The sequence below is a fragment of the Micromys minutus genome, assembly GCF_963924665.1.
Source record: "Micromys minutus genome assembly, chromosome: 18".
Lineage (NCBI taxonomy): Eukaryota > Metazoa > Chordata > Mammalia > Rodentia > Muridae > Micromys > Micromys minutus.
The window spans coordinates 5,284,816-5,293,646 of record NC_137953.1 but is presented as its reverse complement, the minus strand read 5'-3'; the positions used below and the strand labels follow the sequence as shown (position 1 = coordinate 5,293,646).

Here is an 8,831-nt window from a genome sequence, read left to right as displayed (position 1 = left end):
GATTCCTCACCTCCTAACCAGCCAGGTCAGCTGATCCTGAAGCCCCTGGGGACTCTCTTGCCTTCCCCTTCCCACCTCAGGCTGGAAGTACTGGGTTTGCATCCAACTTCGCAGGGCTTCTGGGGATCTGAACTCAGCTCCTCATGCCTGAACATCAAACTCTTGAGCGACTGGCCATCTTCCCAGCAGCCTCTGGTGCAGTGGTTCTCAACCTTCCTACTGCTGTGGCCTTTTAATATAGTCCCTCCTATTGCGGTGGCCCTAAAACCATAAGATTATTTCATTGCTACTTCAGAACTGTCAGTGAATCATAATGTAAATATCCAAAATGCAGGATGGCTGAGGAGATCTCCAAGGGGTCCTCGACCCACAGGTTTAGAAATACTTTTAGACAACTGAATCTTGTCTTCTGTCTCTTTTATGCCCCCCCTCCCCTGGAAGCTTCACTTCTGGGCAGGGAAGGAGACAATTTTTCTATCTAGAGGGTAGAAGCTCAGAGAGTATTTATCTGTCAACAACCATCTGTCTGTCAACAAGAGAAAAGTAGCCATCAGACTTGGAGATTGGGTGTAATGACTCAGTGGGTCAAGGTACCTGACACCAACCCTGACACCTGGGCTCTGTCTACAGAACCTATGGTGGGGAAGAGAGAACTGACTCCCACAAGTGTCCTCTGCCCTCTGCTAGTGCCCACGTGTGCCCTACACATACATACAACATGGACAAATGTATGGGGGTCCTTGTTTCTTTGTTCCTCCTCCTCCTCCTTTTATATTGGTGCAATATGGCGCTACCAATAAATGGTAAGACATTCTTGGTGACTACAAGGTGTTAGTAGCTGCAATGTGTACTCCTGGTTGTTAACTTGGCTATATCTGGAATGAAGTACAATCCAGGATTGGAGGGCTCACCTGTGATCCAGATCATGAGGCTGGAAGACACAGTTTCTGACCTGGATCTTGGCCTGGGGATCTTGAGGCTTAGTGGCCAGGTAAAGTTTAGGCCCAGGCAAATTAGTGCACGCCTTAAACCCAGGAGACCAAGACAAGGAGATCTCTGAGTTCAAGGACAGCCTGGGACAAAGCAAGTCCCAGATCCAGGCGTGGTGTACACACCTTTAACCTGGACCACACCTTCTGCTGGAGACCTACTTAAGGACATTGGAAGAAGGAAGGTTCTTTTTTTTGTCTGCTTGCACTTACTGGGCAACACATCTATTGGAATCTCCTTCTACAGAAGACAGGTGAAACAACCAGCCTCCTGGGATGGAGCAACTACTGGATCCTTGGACTTCCATTCACAGCTGCTCATTGTTGGGGAGTTGGACTACAGACTGTAAGTCATCATAACAAATCCCCTTACCATACAGAGACTACCCATAATTTCTGTGACTCTAGAGGACCCTGACTAATGCAGTAGCTAACACCACCATACGAGTAGCTTCACTTTTAAAGGCTGCCAAGGGTGGGATGAATTTAAATGTCACCTGGTTAATGATGGCCCAGGAGACTTAACAGAAATCCCTTCATTATGGAATGAGGTGGCAAAAAAGAGTCACTGGGCTAAAAAGAAAAAGGAAAGAAAGACAAAGAGAGCGAGAGAAGAGGGAGGAGAGTTGGCTGTTCCTGCCTTTCCTAAACTTACACTTTGTATTAGGCTTTTTGTTTGTCTGATTTGAGGCAGGGTCTTGTTCAGCCCTGGCTGGCCTCAAAGGCACTACGTAGCAGAGAATGGTCCTGAAGTCATTATCTTCCTGGCTTTCCCTCCCATGTCATGTATAACCCAAACTAACAGTTTGTTTGATGGTTTATTTAGTTGGTGATTAAAACCAACCAACCAACAAACAAACAAACAAAAACAAAACAAAACAAAAGACATGTAGCCCAAGATAGCTTCAGTCTCTCTATGTAGCTGAGGATGACCTTGAATTTATGGTTCTCCTACCTTTACCTCCCCCAGGGCTGGGGTTACAGATGTGTGTCACCATACCCAGTTCTCTGTAGTGCTAGGGACTGAAGTCAGGACTTTCCACGCTGTAGGCAACTGAGCACCTCCATCCTAACATCATAAAAGGCTCTACACTTTCTTTTCAAGCTCACTTCTGCCAAGATGAACAGATACAGAATGACTGTAGGGCAGAGCATTCAAAGAAATGTCTCAGCCACCCGATTTTCCTCAAGTGACATCACCGAGGAGACAGCAGCGATTCTGTCTGCCCGAGCATTAGCATCTTGTTGGACCATGAGGCAATTTCCTTTGTCTCCTGGTATTTTGTGTGCATGCCTGCCTTGCTTCAGCTCTCCTGGAGAGCATTTACTGCTTCTGGGATTAATAAGAGCTGCGAGTTTGCAGCTTCTTGTAAAAGCATTGCCACAGGACAGGGGACAGACTGGTTTCAATCAGTCGTACTTTCTTACGAGGAACCAGATTTCTTCCCCTCAACCGCAAGGGCTAGTCAAGAGACAGAGCAAGTGCAGGGGTTAGTGCCCACTTGTTTTGTCTTAGGCTGTTACTTGAAGGGGTCTGTTTCTGAGGTAGGCTGGAACTTGCCACGTAATCCCTGCTTTGCTGGGAGCCTCCAGTTTTAGCCAACTGAGTGCTGGGATTGTGGGCGCTGTAGACATCGTTTGTTGGATGCTTCGCAGGATCACAGGGGTGAAAGGCCTGTGGGAATGCCTGTAGGGGATTAATCTCTGTGGGAAGACACAGCTTAACTGAGCACTAACATATTCCCTGGTGGGAGGTTTTGGGCTGAATGACACGGAGACAGGGAACAAGAGCTCAAGCGTGCCTGCGGCGTGGCTACCTTTCCTTTCCTCTTTTGGATGTTTGAGACAGGCTTTCTCTGAGTGGCCCAGGCTGTCCTCGAACCCGGACATCTGCCAGCCTCTGCCTCCCAGGGCTGGGGTTAAAGATGTACACCATCACCACCCAGCTGGTTCCCTTTCTCGACAGCAGATGACTGGGTCCTATGAGCTGTGCGTCTCCCGTCGTGATGGATTACAAACTGGCACCATGAACCATCATAGCTCTCTATTTCAAATTGCTTTTGTCAGGGTATTTTACCATAGCCACAGGAAAAGAAATGGAGGGTCTCATATTCCAGACTCAGCTTTTGTTGTTTTCAATGACTTATTTGTTTTGTTATTTATTTATTTATTTATTTATTTATTTATTATTTATTAATTATTTTAGGGCAGGGGTCTCACTGTTTTGGAGGCTTCACTCTGTCCTGGAGCTGAGGGAAATATTTCTGCTTCAGCCTCCAAAGTAGGGAGGGTGTGGTGAAGAGGTGTTATAAGCACGCACCATCAAGTCCAGCTTGACCGGGGTATTGCCGTCCTCACTGTTTTAGACTCTCCTGCCTTTGAGGCCCCGGGGTCTTTCTCTGCACTCTACAGATAGGATTGTCGACCCTGACTCCACACCTACCCCTAAGATGCCTTTGTTTAAAAGCTTTCTGGTCTGGATGCTGCCCTGTGCTTTGAGGCCAGTTCGTGGGAGAGTGCTGAATATAATGTGCATTGAAGCTGCCTAAGGTGACCAGGACATTGCTTGTGATGGACAGGAAGGGACAGGAAGTGAGCTGCATCGCTAAGTACACGCATGTCACGGTGCCACAGGATCCAGGGTGAGGATCTTTCTTAACATACCTCACATAGGCGTCTTGTGATCCCCTCAGCAGTGTATTGTCTCTGAGCACCCTAAAGTGGTCTAAAGACTCCTCTTGGATTCAGCTTGCAGCCATTTGCCCGTCTAGATTGGTGTCCTGCTCTGCTCGTAAATAAAAAGTCTCCAGGTCAGTGGCTTTTCATTGTTGTTTGGTTTTATTTTTCATTTTGCTGTCTGTTCAAGCGTGTGTGTGTGTGTGTGTGTGTGTGTGTGTGTGTGTGTGTGTGTGAGAGAGAGAGAGAGAGAGAGAGAGAGAGATGGAGGTCAGAGGATTACTTGTGTGGATTCAGTTTGATGATCCCAGACTTGGCAGCAAGCATCATTACCCCAGTGAGCCAAACGATTTGGTTTGCTTGAGAAAGTGTCTCACAGTGGTGCTTACTACCTCATCTAAACTCATGGCAATCCTCCTGCCTCAGACTCCCGTGTTCTGGAATTGGTCTTGAGCCACCCTATCTAGCTGAGGTTGCATTTTTTTTTTTTTTTTTTTTTTTTTTTTTTTTTTTTTGAGGCAAGAACTAGTATGCATTTGCCGCAAGCACAGCTGTAATATTACCAAACTGTCATTGTGTAAGTGCAGACAGAGCTTTCCACATGGGAGCAGTGGGGGTGGGGCGAAGAGAAGGCAGGGCTGCAGCTACTCTGGGGTCTTTGTGCCCAAAAGGGAATGCTATGGGGAGTTCTAAATAACCATACCTCCTTTGCTAACTGGAGAAACTTCAGGGCTCTAGACTTTTCTCCATCTGTTTGTCTGTGCTGTTGTCAGAGCAGGTGGTCGCTGGATCTAGGGAGCCCTGTGCATGCTGCAGGGAGGCCCCAGTGTGTGACCGTCCCCTGTCCATATTAGTGAGGCTGCACATCGAGACATGGAGCCGTGTAGATGGTAGCTTTGTTCCCCAAAGCTGCTGAAGAGCAGTTCAAGGGTGTCTGCTTCATTATCACGGAGTGGGGCTACTTTTCCGTAGGACTAAGCTTGCTCTAAGAGTTCAGCCTACATTGGCATTTCTTAGTAGCAATAATAAACATACCCAAAGCCAAATGGGGGTCAGGGTATCCCAATGCCCTTTCTTCAGCCTAGGGAACAAATGAATAGGGTGTGGACTGGACCCAAACGCTCTCCTTAAAACTGTCTGAGGCCAAATGGTCCCTGAGAAGTTCTTTGCCCACCTACCACGAGCTGTGGTTGGTCCATTCCTTTATCCCACATACTGAGCATCAGCTCTGTGTGCGGTCCTGATCCAACCTGTGATCTCAAGAATCCCAGGGTGCACTGCCCAGGTGGCTGCAAACACAGCATTACGTCACTAACCCTCTGTGCTGCCCCTCTCTCTGCCTGCTGATACAGCTGACCAGTTATGGGGAAAATGCTGAGGGCCTGGGTGTGGAATTTGGAGGTGGCTAAGTGTGTGTACGTTTTACAGATAAGAAAACTGAAGTCCAGAGAAGAGGCCTTATTCAAGTTCAGAGAGTAGTTTAGTGGCTGTCCAAGGCTAGAACTGGAGGCTGAGGCACCGAAGAAGCAAGGGCCTTCCCACCAGACTAGTAGTTTCCACATGAGCAGACAACTGGTCTGTGTTTACGTCAGGACCCTGAAATGGTTTTCCTTGGGGAAAGCGCAGCATTTCAAGGTTAAATAAAGCAAGCACCTCTTGAACAAGTGCAGAACTTGACTCTGGGCCCTGGCTCTGTCAGATCAACAGTTCAGTGACTGTCAGAATGGAGCTGGGTCCCTCCTCATTGCTTAAACCTGTTAGCTTAATATCCAGCCAGGGCTCTGCAGTCTGAGACATTCAGTCTGCAATACCATCGGTGGTCTCGAAAGCAGCGCTTTCGGGCTTTCAGTCCGAATGTAGACTCTCAGTTAATCCGGTCTGGAGGACAGCAGCTGTTTCTAGTAGTTCCTGGGGGCACCTGGGAGTCTGATGACCCCTTTGGTCCCTGGTTATTCCATCCAATTTCTGCACCACCTGAGCCCTTGGTTCTTACTTGCCCTGGCCCCCGGGACTCTTTCTTTCTTGGGCTGGGAGGGTGTTCTCTTCTCTCTTCCCCTCCTCCTTCTCCCTTTCCCTGCACAGCCTGCCCGCCTGTCTAAACTGTCCTCACAGCGAGGGAAGCAGTACCAGGAAGAACTCTGGTCCACTCCTTTCTTTGCCCCAGTTACCTGCGCTAACTGCCCAGGGACAGGACGCCCTTTGGGTTTCTTTGAGCCTGTTCTGCACCAAGGTCGGTGTCCAGCGGCAGCTCCCTAAACACTCCCATAGTTTAACAAACACTTTTCAAACCCCGGCCAGCAAGGCTAAAAAGTTGTAATGTCTGTCTTCTGATGCAAACGAACATTCCTTGGAGATTATGCATCAGGCTTTAAACTCGCCACTCAGGAAAAAAAAAAAAAAAGAGTCGATCAAATTTAACAAAGTAAGTGGTTATTTCCTGTCTGGACTTGGGGTTTTAAAGCTGGCTCAACTAGTGCGGGTTGGGGGTAGGGTTGGATGTCTGCTTGCAGATCTGGGCTCCTTGCAGTAACGAGAGAAATGTTGGAAGTTCAGTTCGGCACAAGGTGGGGACCGCGGATGGGGAGATCACGTAACCCAGGGAACGGTGGGAAGCGCGGGGAGGCAGGCGGGCACGGCCAAAGTTGAACTAAGTTGGAGCAGCAGTTCAGGTTTCGCGTCTCGCGGCGCCCACGTGGGGAAGGGGGCGGGGAGCGGGAGGGAGGGCAGGTCCGGAGCCGAGGGGCGGGGGTGGGGTGGGGTGGGGTGGCGGGGGAGACCGAAGGAAATGAGACAACCTTTTCCTCCCACGAACTCAGGCTCCTCTAGAGTGTGCAGGGCTGGAAGAGTCCCGAGGCCGGGTGTGCGCGTTCCTTGCTCAGCCCTGACTGGGGAGGGCCGCCCCAAATTGCTCTCCGGCGTGCGGGTGCCCCAGCCACAGGGCGCAGCAGTACATTGCCGTGCCCTTCCCTAGGTGATCCGATCCACTCCAGTCCCCCCGACTCGGTCTCCGGAAGTACGCGCCTGCGTTCCCAGAGAAGGTAAGCGGCTTCCCCGAAGCGCGCTCAGGGCGCAGGGACACCCTAATTCTGCTGAGCGGGAACTCTTTAGTGCTCTTCGGATCCGAAACCACTGCTTTGTTCCCGAACCCTTGTCCAGGTGTAAGCACAGGGTCCTGCCTTCCTCCCCTGCTTCTTCCCTCGGGCGTCCCCAGCTTCTTACTCCTTTTTGGCTTGGTCAGACCACTCTTAACCCTCTGTGTCGGGCTTTGGAGAGCCAGTGAGTTCCAAATCAGGGCGCTTCTCTAGCTGCTCCAACCCCTGGAGCTTGGCTGAGCCGGCCAGTCCGCGGCGGTGGTGGATTTAGGCTTTAGATCAACCCACCTGAAGCTGAACAAGCTTAGCATGTGCCTGGCTCCACTCGGAGCCATTGAACTATTGACACTTATTTGGCGACCCCCACCCCCAGATCCCCGAGATCGGAGGGGACCGTGGCGTTCGAAGGCTGTTGGCGCCCCCTAAAGCTTTAAATATGACGCTCTGTTGCTGGAGAGGGACTCATTCAGCTTCTGGGGGTGAGGGGTCCCCATGACTCCGGATAGAGAAAAGCGCTCGTTGCGGGGGGTGGGGGGTGGGGGAGGGAGGACATGAAGAAGGCAGTAAGGTGCTGAAGCCGGCGAGCCAGAGCAGGCTGGGTAGTTTCATTTTTGCTACTTAGTTCAACTCCATTTCCCAACCTCACGCCCGGGGCAGGAACTTCTAGGAGTCCTGGCTTTAAAAAATGGACAAAAGGAAACGAGGGAGTAATCGGCCTTGAGCCTCGCGGTTTGCAAAGGGTCCGGTGTGAATTTGGATCCCAGCTGGTCCGTGCCGCACACCCCAAGTCCAGCCCTGCAGATGGTTCCTCAGTCCAGTCTGAGCAAGAAATCAGCCACCTCCAGCCTGCTCACACCCTTTGCCTTTTATAGCAAATACATCGCGATTCTGTTCAAATCCAAAGCGTTTATTTAGAGCCGGCTGCTGTCCCAACTTGGTGAAGTGGACACTACCCAGCAGGCGAGCTTTCAGCCCCTCCTTCCCCTCCAGGCAATCCAATTGTCATTCCACTGCAGGCCGGCTTAAGGTCAAGTCCTGTGTCAAGGAGGCCAGGGTCAGACCCCCAGTACTGGTGAAGCCTTCTTGTAGCTGTTTTCTCTTCGGAAAGAGAGTGGGCCAGGTATGTTGTAACGGCAGGTAGAAGCTGGAGGAGTTCAAGGTCATCTGTGGCGACAACCTGCGTTTGAGTCCAATCTGTGTCCCACAGGATTCTCAAAACACCAAAGTCAAAGACGAAGTCAGCAAAGCAGTAAAGATGGTGGAGCCTAATTTCCATTCTAGATAAATTTTATTTTGTATTTACCGCACATGTATGTCTGCCGCGTGTGTTTTAACTGTGCCCCTTAAGAGAAGTCTGCTAGTATCCGGGGATACTTTGAGCCATCACCATGTGAGTGGAATAGGATGCTGTTCACCCGGTGGACCGTTCAGGAAAGCCCTCTCCCCACAATGCCGTTATCTGACCCATTAAAGCGCTTTCAGTGAGTCACCCTGACTTCACGAACTGGTTCACAGAGAGCCAGTATTCCAACTGACATCAGCCCTGCCTTAGCGGATCTCCCCAGCGGCTGTCCTCATAGACCCATCCCCACCTGCAATCCCAGGGCCAGCATTCCATTGCTGGATTCCCACCAGGCCACTGCCCTGCCCTGGTGCCTTTCTTGGTTTCTCAGGTGTCTGTCGGCCCTTAACAGCAGCCCCTAGTCTCTGAGGGATGAGGACTAATCTGTGACCTTGCCCACCAGCCCCAGGCTTACCTGCCCACCCTAACCCTCTATCCCTCTGCCATGCTCCCAACACATCCTAGCTCACCGACCCTTCGCCATTCTGACCTCCTGACCCACCCTCCCTGCCCCAGTGGCTTGGCAAACAGTTCATTCTTTGGCCTAAAACTCAGTCTCTTCCGGATAGAGCTTTTCTCCAGTTCTTAGGACAGTGTCCTTGCTCCCTGCCACCCTGTGCAGTCACCTTCGTTTCTTCAGCATCCTGTCGTAGAATTGATAGCAGGGGGGTCTTGCTCACCTGTCCACTGATACACACACGCATATGGGAGCCTCGGGTCGTGCTCACAGTG

General features: G+C 50.8%; 1 protein-coding gene across 1 annotated transcript in view; it reads left to right on the top strand.

The window, feature by feature from the left end:
* Positions 1-6,503: 6,503 nt before the first annotated feature.
* Positions 6,504-8,831, top strand: part of EVA1A (eva-1 homolog A, regulator of programmed cell death) — a 44,947-nt gene continuing 42,619 nt past the window's right edge. Inside the window, exon 1 of the mRNA XM_080932021.1 lies at positions 6,504-6,703. The gene's annotated coding sequence lies outside the window, so the exon portion shown is untranslated. The remainder of the gene's footprint in view (positions 6,704-8,831) is intronic.